Below are 14,113 nucleotides of genomic sequence, written 5' to 3' on the forward strand. Positions count from 1 at the left end.
TTTTCTGTTGTTTTATGTTCAGAAGTTCACCGGGGCTTAATATCATGACAGAACTGATGGCAGCAATTGGTTAATTCAGTCATCTATGCCAGTGTTTCTTAAATTTGAAAACTTTTAGGTGCCAAGAATATGTCATTGGATGAAGTTTGAGAAACTCAAACTGACAAGTAACAAAAGCACTTATTCATTACTTGGTACCAACACAGATATAGAATTATATAGATAATAAAAATGCAGGGAGGTAGTGGTTATAAGATTGTGATATAGTTCTTCTAGTACATGTATGTGTATATATGGATGTATATATCAATACTGATAAAAGTAAAATCTAATTTTATAAGTAAAATCTTATGGGGGTTTGTAGATCCTTAAGGATACACAATGGAATTCCATCTGGAAAAAAAACTGATCAATAAAGAGATTTCATGATGGACACTGTAGGGCTCTCTCCACGTTTCTTGGGATTGCTAAATACACACTTGACTCCTTCTTGAGCTGGATAACTCAGATAACTGTGAGTACAAATAAAATTAAATATATATATTCTGTTTTGGAGATGGAAACTTAAGGGATGTTGGTTTAGGTTTTCCACTTTTCATGCAAGTTTTTATAGAGTTGGAGTCTGTCCATCCTTCACCTGAGCCTCTTTATGCCAATGCTTTCCTACGATTCACTAAGATTTTCAGCTTTCCATTGATAATTATGCCACTGTGGTAATCACAGTAGAGAGAAACAGATAATAATAAGAAAGATGGTGACCTAATCCTACAAAAAAGAAGGTCTAGGAAATCTTAACTTAATTTCTTTTTAGGCCAGTAGTGAAGTTAGATTTTCATTAGTCATTTTTGGTTGTCTATTGTTATGACCTGATGAATTATACTACTTTATATTCTTGGTTGTCCCAAGCTTTACAAATTGTTCTTAAAACAGAATTGATCTGTTGTTGGGTAAACCAGAGCTAACTTTTCTTTAGTTAAAACTAGTGATGGATGAATAATGACTCGAAATAAATAACAGCTCCACTTTAATCCAATGTCAACATTTTCTCTCATCAAACACAGAGCCAAACAAGATGACATTTTTTAGTTTTTCTTTCTATTTCAATTTAGGATGAAGAAATGAACAGTGATACCACTATAGGGAAAGCTAAGGGCAAGTCTGGAATAAAGTGTCATATAGATAACTGATCAGATAACTAGTCTTTGAGTACCTGAAACTTTCCTGTATTTTTTTTTAACAAAGCACATTGGTATCTTAAAATTAAAATGAAATAATTATTCTTAATAAACCAATTAAATGTTTAGTATTCCCCAACATTTCATTGCTTAATAATTTTATCAGTCTCTCCTTAAGAAAAAATAATTTATACCGAATAGTGAGACTGTAGGATGTTTCATATAATAAACTTCTGTTGGGAGTTCTCTTCTTATTATGTAATTAAGTTTTAATATCCAAAGAAGCCCTATCACATACAATTTCTACAATCCACTTGTTAACTGATAATTAAGGATACGTTCTACAAATCTATTAAGGGACTGATATAGACAAAAATGTCTCATACTTTATGACTGGGAGCATATTGTATAGGCCTAATAGACTACTTGGGTTTTGGTTTTAATTTCTATGTAACAGTATAAATACTGTAAAATATTGTATTTTTTAATAGATGGAGTTAGTGAGTGTAATGGATTCTTAGCAGTAAGCATGAAAAACCCTCCTTGAGTTGGTGCTTACTACAGTGATATATAAATTTTAAGACTCAGACACTACACTACAGGCAACCTCAGAGAATGCCAAGTGCTATTCATATTGAAGTCCCCTAGCATTTTGCTAGAATAATTTCCCTTACTAAGATAAAGCCTTCTTCATTTAGGTTTGTGATCCCTTTCACAACTAAATGTACCATGTACCACATTTGAGGCTTTAGATGAAAAATGCTATTTTAATTGATGATCTTGAAATGCTATGGGTCATACCCCTGATTAGGAATGGGTATTTTGTGGAAGCCTTTCATGGCTTTTTCTCAGTAAATTAAAGCTATAGGAAGTACTGAGGTAAAATATAAAACAAAACAAAAACCCTCTTGTTATAAAGGATGGCTTTTATTTTTCTAATGATTGAAATTTAGATGTTCAGTTTTCCAATTATGTTTTATTAAAAAAACAATAAAAGGTAAGAGCAATTATTCATTACTTTCTTTTTATTAACCAAAAAATTTTTCAAAAGATGACATTCATTTAGCTGCATATTAACAACAAAAAACTTAATACTAGGGAACAAAAAAGCCTGGAAATAATAGAGATCAAAATAATTTTTGTCCTTTAGTATTCAAAGAAGTATAGCCACTGAAATCCTTAGTTAAGATACTATAGGGAAAGAAATATTAAAAAATATTAATTTTTTATTCTGGGCAGCCCAGGTGGCTCAGCGGTTTGGCGCTGCCTTTAGCCCAGGGAGTGATCCTGGGGACCCAGGATCGAGTCCCACGTTGGGCTCCCAGCGTGGAGTCTGCTTCTCCCTCTGCCTGTGCCTGTGCCTCTCTCTTTCTCTCTCTATCTGTCTCTCATGAACAAATAAATAAAATCTTTAAAAAATATATTTTTTATTCTTCTTTAAGTAGTTAATAAAACCTAGAATGTTTAGTTCTTAAGTGAGGAATAGAAGATATAAAAGAAAAATACAAAGCATGTTTACATTTAATAAATATTCTTTTTTATAAAAACGTTGCTTGATTATAGCATCACTAATAGCGAAGTTTTCATGTTCCAGCGAATTTTATATTTAACTATAGGGCAGACTGAAAATTAATTATGTACTTATTTTTTTTAAAAAGCCACCCTCAACTACATATATGAAATTAACTCTTTTACAATCGAAGACTATTTCATTTTTCTATAGGAAAAACAGATTTATTTAATCTACAATTTTTATGGACAAAATAATTATAAAGTAATTTATGTGATAACATTTATATTCTTGGTTTCGCAAAATATCTTCAAAAACCTTCAAGGGGTCTTCCTTTCCAAGTAGGGCCCGGCAGAATGGCTCCCGCAAAGAAGGGTGGCGAGAAGAAGAAGGGCGGTTCTGCCGTCAACGCGGTAGGGACCAGAGAACACACCATCGACATTCACACACGTATCCACGGAGCGGGTTTCGAGAAGCGCGCCCCTGGGGCACTCAAAGAGATCCGGAAGTTTGCCATGAAGGAGATGGGAGCTCCAGATGTGCACATTGACACCGGGTTCGACAAAGCTGTCCGGGCCGAAGGAATAAGGACTGTTCCATACCGTATCCCTGTGCGGTTGTCCAGAAAACGTAAGGAGGATGAAGATTCACCAAACAAGCTCTGCAGGCTGGTTACCTACGTACCTGTCACCACTTTCAAAAATCTACAGACTGTTAATGTGGATGAGAACTAATCGCTGATTGTCAAATCAAGGTATAAAACTTAATAAAATAAATAATATAAAATAAAATAAAAATTAAAATAAAATAAAATAAAATAAAAATAAAATAAAATAATAAGATAAAATAAAAAAAAACACCTTCAAGGGAAGCACAATATTATGTCTGATATGTAGTGGTAATTTTTATTTTTATTTATTTGTTTATTTTTAACAACAGATAATCAATTTATTAGAAAGGTTGATTTAAGCATCTGCGGCGGTGACTTCAACCTCGACTCCAGGCTCAACACTCATGGAGGTGAGCTGCTTAACAAGCTCAGAAGGACTGTGCAGATCAATGAGTCGCTTGTGGATCCTCATCTGAAAACGACCCCAAGTCTTAGAACCTTCCCATAGGAGTCCTTCTCCTAGTGATTCTCAGAGTCTCGGTAGGCCTGCATCCGCCCTGGTCCTTTCACTTTGAGATTCTTTTCCTTCGCACCTCTGATCAGGCCGGCACACACCTTTCCCAAAGATTTTACGATGGGGCTTGTTAGGGTAATTCTATTTATTTATTTATTTATTTATTTATTTATTTATTTATTTATTTATTTATTCATTTATTCATTTATTCATTTATTTTAATTTATGATAGTCACAGAGAGAGAGACAGAGAGGCAGAGACAAAGGCAGAGGGAGAAGCAGGCTCCATGCACTGGGAGCCCGATGCGGGATTCGATCCCGGGACTCCAGGATCGCGCCCTGGGCCAAAGGCAGGCGCTAAGCCGCTGCGCCACCCAGGGATCCTCCTCGTTAGGGTAATTCTAATTGGGTGAATCGCCACCTCTGGTTCCATGGGTGTCTTCCCGGCGTCTTTAAAAGCCATGGCCGTGGCTGGCTTCCTGACCGCCTTGCTCCTCACAGACAGCGGGGAGTCCCGAGCAGGAGCAGGAGCATCCTGGGCTCTGCTCTGGCTGCCCCCACGTCTTCCTCAAAGAGTGTAGTGGTAATTTTTAAAAGACACAAGATATTTAGGGAAATTAAAAGGTGTTTTTTTTTTTAATTTAAAGAATTTTTGATGAAGTTTCCAAATTTAATACTTTTTTAATTTTCAGTCGTTATCCTTACAGTTGGGCATTTCCAGACATATTTTCCCTTATATAATTTCATTTTTATCTGTGCAACTACTCCACAAGTCGACAGAAGCACTACAGAAGACAGAATCATTTTTTACAAGGTAGTTGAAACTACTCATGCAACTCAATTTTTTTTTAAAGAAATAGACCAAATTTCAAACCTAATAATGTGGTAACTTACTCTAAAAATAAATGAGCTAGATATGACTAAAGCCATTTAATTATAATAACACACTTTACTTGGCATCTAATGTAGCTTGCATTTCTCCTCATTTTTCTTTTCCTCTCTCTAAGCCAATTTCTTTCTAGAATCTTCTAATGGTCTGTCTCCTGTTTTGGCTCCTCTTTCTCCTCATTTTCCACTTGGTCCTACCTTATGTTTTAGTTTCTTTCCATTTTTCTTTCTTCAGATGTCACTCCATTCCACAATGTTCAAAGATTCTAAACGAGCCTCCCACTTCCAACTGCCCGGGTGGGTGTTACATAGAAAGGCAGTGAGCTAAGGTTAGTAAGTACATGAATTTTAGGGTCCAAATATAAAAGTTTAAGTAACAGCGCTGCCTCCTATAGGAACTTCTCTATATTTCACTATCCACTTAGTAATGGTAGCTACTTTAAAAGGCTGTTATAAGAATCGCATGAATTGGTTCACAGCACTTAAAATAGTGCACAATGCATTGTAAGCACTTAGGAAGTGTTACTAATCTGTGTGACTGAATCACTCGGTTAATAAAGGCCATAGGGCATGTCTACCCCAATTTTTGATACATCAAAATTTTCTTCTTTCTTTTATACCATTTTTCTTTCTCAAGTTTCCTTCCCCTGAACATTCTAGGATGCTCCAGCTCACTCATCTTTCAAACATACAAAAGTAAAAAATGTTAACACACACACAAAATTGTACATATACACACACAAATTCCATTGGAAAAATTTAATCAATTTATTAATTAATTTATTAATTTATTTGACAGAGAGCATGCAAGAGCAAGAAGGGACAGAGACAGAAGGAGATAGAGATCCATGCTGAACAAGGAGTCTGATGCAGGTCTTGATTTCAAGACTGAGATCATGATCTGACCAAAAATCAACCGTTGAACACTCAACCAGCTGAGCCACCCAGGAGCCTCCAAAGTTTCTTAAATCTTCACAGATAATACTGTATCCTTTTCCTCCTCTTTAATGTCAAACCTCAGAGTTTATTCTGTATTTGTTATTTCTATGCCTTACCTCTTATTGCAATCTACCATCAATCAAGTCCATTCTTTTGAAATTGTTATTTTTTTTTATGATCTTATACCCTCCAAGAAGCCTAATTGCTCATGTTTCAGTATTCTTCTTTTATAGAATTTGGCATGCCTATGCCTTTTGAAAATCCTCTCATTTAATATTCTGCAATGACCATAGAGTATAGTTGAAGGAGCTTGGGTTTAGAGTCAAACAAAACTGGAGTCAGCTTAGTTGTTTGTTGTTGTTGTCGTTGTTTTAGTCCCATTGGTTTTAATGATAGCTCCTTTATTGCATGATGGGATTCACAATATCTAATTCATGGATTACTGTGAGGATTATAGCATATGTATATATGCTACCCCAGAGAAGATCCTTGTTCCTGATTTACACTTATATATTACTTCCTATGTATTGGGCCCTTTGCTAAGTAGTAACTTATGTAAAACCATTTAATGTTCATCACTATCCTATGAGGTAGGTTGTTATTTTAATTTATATTATGCATGTGGAAAATTTTCATAAAGGGGTAAATAACCTGACCAAAATTTAGCTACTGGTAATAACCAGGATTTGTGTCTATGTGGTCGGCTCTAGTATCTCTGTTCTTAATCCCTAGAGCTGTTTTGTAGCTCCCTCATTGCTTTGACATCTGGAACACTGCTTTCTCGATTGTTTCCCTCATTTTCTATTTCCCCTTTTGGATCTACTAATCTAACTTCAGAGATACAGACTTGGTTCACTACCAGTGGGTCTTATTCTTTTAGTGGTTTCAAATACCTTTGAGAATCTGAAGCCAAAGCTGGAAATCCTGTTTTTGGAATAAGGCATATGTATCCATAAGCATGGCTTTGCACATACGTTAAAGGGATTAATTTATCCTGTGAAGCCTCTGTGTTAAGACTCCAATATTCAGTGGTTAACAAATCCTGTTGGTACTATATTCTGATCATCCCTTGAGTTTCTTTCTCCTCTCTGTCCCTCTTACTTACAGTTTTTTTTTTCCCCCAGTGAAATGACTCTACTGTGGTTGACAGCCCTGAAGTTAAACATATATGAGTTAGACTTTGGCTACACCATTTAATTAGTTGTATATGCTTGAGTAATATACATATAATATATATGTATGGGTATATTCCCTACAGGAAAATAAGATAATGATGGAGACACTATTACATATATATGTTTATGTGTCTGTATGTATGTCAGTACATATTAACATATTAAAATATCAAGTAATCTATTAGTCTGGCTTTGAAAAATGCTTATTTATATTGACTGAGAATTTCTCAGTTGCATTTAACCACAAATCATTTTTCAGGGAAAACTCATTAATATTATACTGGGTATCATATAAACTCTCCCTTAACAAATCTCCCAGCACATTCTCTATATTGTTAGGTTTGACATTTCTAAAACACAAGTTTCTTATGTGACTACTATGACTCACATTCTCTGTGAGGCCTACATAACCTTGATGTAATACTTAGTCATACAATGGCCTCTAGCTACCACCCTAGTTCTTTAAAGTCCATCTTCTGTCCTGGATAACTATTTGTTTTCCCTTCAAATAACTTTGTCTTATTAGTGTTTTTATTTGCACACATTTCTTTGTGCTTAATATGACCACTTTCCTCTGGCACTCAGAAAATCCATAGTTAGATATGGCTTTCAACTGATTTGTAAGCAGAATTAACTTATCCTCCTTTTTAAAACAAAGTGCTCAAAATTTTACTTAGGCATATTCATATTATGATATATATTGTTCTATAATTACTTACCATGAATCTAGTCTTTCCATGGAATTTGATCTTTTGGAAAGCTATTGCCAGTATTTGCCAATATTTCATAATCTTTGACCCTTCTTCCACTTCATCCCCCTAGTCCCACCTTAGGCTTTACAAAATCCTGGCTCAGAATTATGCCTCAAATATTGTTCATTAAAATACATAGATATATGGTATTTATCTCCTGTTTATAAATACTGAAAGTGGATGAGGTAAGTAATTTATGATTGAGAATTATTAAGAAGTAATCAAAATAGCTAGTAATGTTTTGGTACCAATACAGTTTTAATAGATAGATATATGGCTTACCCTACCTATTAGACAGCCACAAAGTATGAATTAATGATGACAGTAAAGGGAATACATATATACATAATATATACTAAAAATTGAAGATGATAAAACCCCTAGTGCAGAAACAAAACCTTCATTATGTGTATGCATACTCATTCATTTAATATATTATATATGTATATATACACACACATATATGTCCACAAGATAAGTTAAACCCTTATATTTTTAGCACCCTTGCTCAAACTATCAAATATGAGCAACATATGTATGATATATGCTGACTTACTTTAAAATTTTTAACTTACTGAGTTCAGTGAGTGAAATATTAACTAAATATATAGACATCCTGTGTTTACATAGTATTAGCATATGGTGCCAATAAACATGAAGTTATCCACAATAAACAGAGATTTTTTTAAAAAAAGAATCTCAACAAACAAGAGAAAGCTATAAAACTCTTCTCATGATCATCCATACCCTCTCTTAAAACCATCTGCCTACTTGAATCCTTTTCATTATACAGACTGTGAAAGGAGGAGATCCGATCTCAGATTGGGGTTAAAAGGAAAGCAGCTGTTATTCTTTAATCACTACTAGTTTTCCTTTCACAAGGGTCAAAGCAGTTTACAAAGGTTTTTATCTCATAAATAGTAATCTTCATATCAATACTGTCAGGTAGGCAACTTGTATAAAATTTCCCATTTGAGGGCAGCCTGGGTGGCTCAGCGGTTTAGCGCCGCCTTCAGCCCAGGGCATGATCCTGGAGACCCAGGATCCAGTCCCATGTCGGGCTCCCTGCATGAAGCCTGCTTCTCCCTCTGCCTGTGTCTCTGCCTCTCTCCCTCTCTCTGTGTCTCTCATGAATAAATAAATAAAATCTTAAAAAAAAAATCCCATTTGAATTTCAGCAAAGCTGTCAGTTTTTTTTTTTTTTAAGATTTTATTTATTTATTCATGAGAGACACAGAGACAGAGAGGCAGAGACACAGGCAGAGGGAGAAAGCAGGCTCCATGCAGGGAGCCTGACATGGGACTTGATCCCAGGTCTCCAGGATCACACCCTAGGCCAAAGGAGGTGCTAAACCGCTGAGCCACCCAGGTTGCCCAAAGCTGTCAGAATATTAAATTAAAACTGCTATCACTTTGAGCTTCTAGATGATTATTTTAATTTCATGTTCAATGACAATGTGATGTGTATTTTTGTTTTAAATACATACATATCTTATAAACAGACTATATACATATGTATGTGTAAAACTACATATGCACACGAACATATGTATAGTCTGGCTCAACTATAACTTTCTCATCTCTTCAGAGTGAGTTAATTTTTCATAGTAAAAATAATTTTGAGTAAGTAAAAGGACCCAGCTATCTCATGGCAATTTTATCCCATTCTCCATATCTTAGGATTTATAGAGATTTCAAAAACAGTTTATTTTTTTTTTAAGATTTTATTCATCTATTCATGAGAGACACAGAGAGAGGGGCAGAGACATAGGCAGAGGGAGAAGCAAGCTCCTTGTGGGGAGCCCAATGCAGAACTCGATCCCAGGACCCCAGGATCATGACCAGAGCCAGTAGCAGATGCTCAACCACTGAGCTACCCAGGCGCCCCCCAAAACACATTTTTTTTAAATAACTAGAGTATTCCTTGCCCTTTAGTATTTTCTTTTCCCAAGACTTCAGTCATCTTGCTTTACTTAATCTGAAAGAAGGACAATTCCAAAATCAAGCCCTGGATGATACATGCCATGGATCATGATGTGGAAATAATCTGCCAGCACTGAGATTTGAATTACGTTGTCCTAGGCCTAAATAGGCTAGCCATGTTTTTCAGATATTTTCATTGATATGTTTTACTTTTATGTAGATGATCATAATATAAATAAGAAATTTAGGTATATAGTATATTCGGGTGATGCTAGGCAGTGTACGTGTAGTGTATATATGGGTGTGTATGTGAATTCATAGTTTCGACTAAAAACACATTTCTGCATCTTTCAGGTTTGAAAGAGAAACAAAGGAAAAAGAAGGCAGAGAGGGAAATGCAAAAGTAAGTGGTAAATAGTATTTCAATGGATTTACCTTCATCTAAAAAGGAAAGAATGGAATTAAGAGTAATGATAAAAGTTGCAGTTGGGAACTATTTCTCCCTAGGCTCTTCCTCTTTTTTTTTCTTTTTTAAGAGTTTTTTTTTTTTTTTTTTTTTTTTAATTCATGAGAGACCGAGAGAGAGGCACAGACATAGACAGAGGGAGAAGCAGGCTTCTTGCAGGGAGTCCAACACGGCACTCGATCCTCCGACTGGGTTCACCCCCGGAGCCAAAGGCAGACACTCAATTGCTGAGCCACCCAAGCATCCTCCCAGGCTCTTCTTATCCCAGGTACACTTACATATTCAACTCTCATTTGCAGCAAAATGATTCAACATGAAGAAATTTTAGAGTTCGTGAAGTTTCTAGGTGATCGGTCTCCATGCCTATGGCTCACATGTCATTTAGGGAAGAAGTAAAGCTAAGCTACTTTAGTATTGTTCATAAGCTATAGAATGCATCCACTTCCTTTTTTTAAATATTTTTTTATTGGAGTTCAATTTGCTAACATATTGGCATCCACTTCCATAATAAAACTGAAGTTAGGAGATCTGACTTAGAAACCAAAATGACAAAACAAGCAAGTGAGAATTCCAGAATTGCTCTTTCTATTAAACAGCACTATGTGTCCAGCTGCAGAAACATCTTAGAATTAACTTCAGATAAAACGAAAGTCAAGCATTTCCCAGTCCCAAAGCTACTTTATCTCTTTCCATTTTCTTGTTTGGAACATGATATATTATTATGTGCTCCTCATGACATTTAAAAAAAAGTTGTCAAGTATAATGAAAAGCACACCACATAATCAATGAATGACAACAGTGAAACTCTTTAAGTGCGAACCTCACCCCCCCAAAAATATGCATATGTCTGTATGTACACATATATATGTATATAAATATTTAAAAGAAAAACATTCCGTGAGTTGAGATGGTAGAATGAAACCGGATCATATATTCATCTACCATTAACTCCTTAATACCTAATGAGAAAGATTTTAAATAATTAAAAATTAAAAAAAGTACCTTATTGTCAAATGAGCAAACAAAATAAAGTGGATAACTTCCTGCCATAAATATCAAACGTGGAAGCTGACAGCTTGGCTTTCCTCCCTTCTCCCTCAAAATATTGTGGAAAGAAGGTTAGTTAACAGAATCCTGATAACTTTTACTAATATCTTCTAAGATAGAGGGGAGTGAGTCCAGAAGGATAAACAAGGAACCCCAGAGAAAACTGAAGGCAAAATCTTTGAAAAGAGGTATCTTCAAAAAGCTGGGGAACCTTACAGATTTCCAAGGCATGATGTTGAATTAGGGGAATGGACTCCAATGCCTTTAAGCATCCCACCACATGAGTGAATTCTAATACAAGACAATTAACAGCATATCTGAAACCAGAGCAGAGTACATATCTTCTAGAAACACTTGCCAATAGAAGCACAGAAACCAAGCTCTCCAACTCTAGATGGTAAAGAAAACAAACAACAACAACAACAACAACAAAAAACTGAATTAGATACTGTGGGATTTTTGCCTTACAAAGAAGAATGAAACAACACAATTCTATAAACACAGCATATTAATAAGATAGACATTTCTCCAGGAAAAGTCCTTTGTTTCTATTCGGGTTTGGCTTTGTGCGTTCATTACAAGATGAATGACTGTTCTCCTTAATGCTGATGAGGTCCCTAGTGTTGGATGAGCATTTTTCTGTCTGTCCTCTCAGCATACTGTAATTATTTTCTCTCCTTTTACAGAGCAGCTTTTTTCCAGTTTAAGCTAGAATGACAGTAGTCCACTCAGGTATCATCCTGCAAAAACATATGTTTTTGTTTTCTCCTGGAGTAGGAAAGATATGTTACAGTGAATTCAATAAATTCTTTCAGTTCAGTTTCACTTAGCTATTCAGTTATTTACCTGTAGCCATTCTACTAGAGGAAGCAGAATAAATTAAAAGTATTTCTGTTTTTATGCCACCAGATTGCAGAAGTACTTGATGAAGGAAATGAAATTATCTGATTTGACTTAGTGATATATTCCCAACAACTCAACCTAAAACAAAACAAAACAAAACAAAACAAACAAACAAAAAAAAACAGGACGGCCATTTCTCCATAGACCTGATATTTTGTGAAGACAGCATATGGTGATCAGAGGACATTAGGCAAGTCATTAACAAAGCCCATGAACCACTTTACAAAATATTTTTGAAATGAAAATTAATGGGTAGTCTTTTCTGTGAGCTCTTTCATAGTTGAATGCAGCTGGATGAAATTCATTTGTGGAGAGAAATTTTGTTTATATTGCTTTTGACTTCATTAAGCAAAAATATTGAAAAACAGCTAGCTATAGCTGATGCAAAAGAACACAAAAGCAGAAATTGTTACACACTATGTTTTAAAATGCATTTGGAAGTAGACGATTTACATGAAATATCATCTCACTGCTGCCATGATCACCAAAACACCCAAACAACAACAAAAACAGAAAACAAAACAAAACAAAACACAACTCAAACACACACAATCTGCAAGAGCAGTTTCAAAAAATATATTCATTTTCAGAAAGGAAGGAAGAAAGGACGGAAGGAAGGAAGGAAGGAAGGAAAAGGAAAAAAAGTTGGCTTATTCCAAATAGAATAGAACTTAAAGTAAGAATATTTTAAAAGCCTACTACTTCATTTGCAAAGGCATATTTGTATTTCTGAACATTGTAATTAACAAACAACACACTTGTAAATACAGTGTGTCATTTCCTGCCCAGAATTTCAACAAATTTCTATATTCTCAATATAATTTTCATTATTTTTATAGAAAATTCCTTCCAAGATTCTAGACATACAGAATTTTTAATGTTACTTTTGAAAAGTTTTTCAGAGATTAGCTATAATAGAAATATTGAATATGTTCTTTCCCAGAAAATTTTGAGTTCTTTAAGAAAAAGGGTTAAGCTTTTATGAAGCTTCTTAGTCCACTTTTTTTTTAGCGTACTAATTAAGCTTTAAATGATATCCTTTGATCCCCATCTATCTTTGTGAAAATTAATGACATCTTTTCTATTTTTCTCTTCTTTATCCTCCATTTGTTTGATGTTGGAAAATCCCTGCTTTGCAGGAACATAACATATTTACATAATACTGTTCTCTCCCTTTTCACATCTTTTAGTCTTAGGTCTACAATTAAATATATTCAGTGTTCACTGTCAAGCTTTTTGTCAAAGTTTACCTAATAAAAACTAAGTTGGATAAAGCTCATCCTCTAGTGAATACAGTATTCTCTAAGCTTTTTCAAGTTTAAAACTTTTTTTAAAAATAACTTTCACGCGTGGAAGACAGCGTGGCTCACATGACCTTTCTTTGTGTTTTTAAAAATAGGTTTCTGTCAATTGTTTTATTTTGAATATTGTTATGAGGTTTGATGATAACCTGTTTCTTTTTCTTTGGAACTAACTTGATACTTTTGCCTGGAAACCCAGAAGACTTTCAGAAAATATCCATAAGGACTAAAAGTTATTCCAGGGTTTATTTAAAGGTTAATGAAATGTGCCCTTCCAATATATAACTGAAAAAAGTTTAAATAATTGCCTTAATATTTTGTCCTTGTTCTGTTTCTTCTTAAAGGACTCCAGTTTTAAGAATTTCAATCCTCTTTTGTTTCTATTTACATTATTTTTCTGATTATTTTTAGCTCTTTATTTTTATTATTTTTTGGCTTTTTTAATTTCTCTCCACACATTCTCTTTATTAATGTACTTATAAAAATTAGTGAGAATATTTTCTTTCTTAGTAACCTTTCAGTGTAACCTTTATTGCTGAAGTGTCTTTTTTTTCCCCCTCTTCTTTTCTGATCTACTCAGTTCTGATGCCCCACCTTTCTGTTTTGTCCATTTCTATTTTTGAGTTCCACTGATTCAAAAATATATTCATTTTCGTATCTGCAAGTGCTTTTTTAAAAGAATAGTTAACTGAGTTTGGGGTGTGTTGTTTCAATTTGCCTGTTTCTTGGTTGTTTTGTGTGTATGTGGGAAAGTGGGGGAGGAATTCTCATCAGTTAAAAAATTTGATAATCAATTTATCTATTCTTTTTATTGTAGATTTGTATGGGTGCTTTCTATAACTTTCCTTTCATTTGGAAATATCTTTTTCCCCCCTAAACAAGCAATAGTAGGTGGGAGGACAAAGGAAAT

The 14,113-nt window shown here is 34.6% G+C and overlaps 1 protein-coding gene and 1 pseudogene across 1 annotated transcript in view; both read right to left on the minus strand.

Moving 5' to 3' along the window:
• Positions 1-14,113, minus strand: part of GRID2 (glutamate ionotropic receptor delta type subunit 2) — a 1,428,782-nt gene that overhangs the window by 727,016 nt on the left and 687,653 nt on the right. The window lies entirely within an intron of this gene.
• Positions 3,651-4,272, minus strand: LOC129501932 (40S ribosomal protein S20-like; annotated as a pseudogene).

This window comes from Nyctereutes procyonoides, unplaced genomic scaffold (genome assembly GCF_905146905.1).
Source record: "Nyctereutes procyonoides isolate TBG_1078 unplaced genomic scaffold, NYPRO_anot_genome, whole genome shotgun sequence".
Lineage (NCBI taxonomy): Eukaryota > Metazoa > Chordata > Mammalia > Carnivora > Canidae > Nyctereutes > Nyctereutes procyonoides.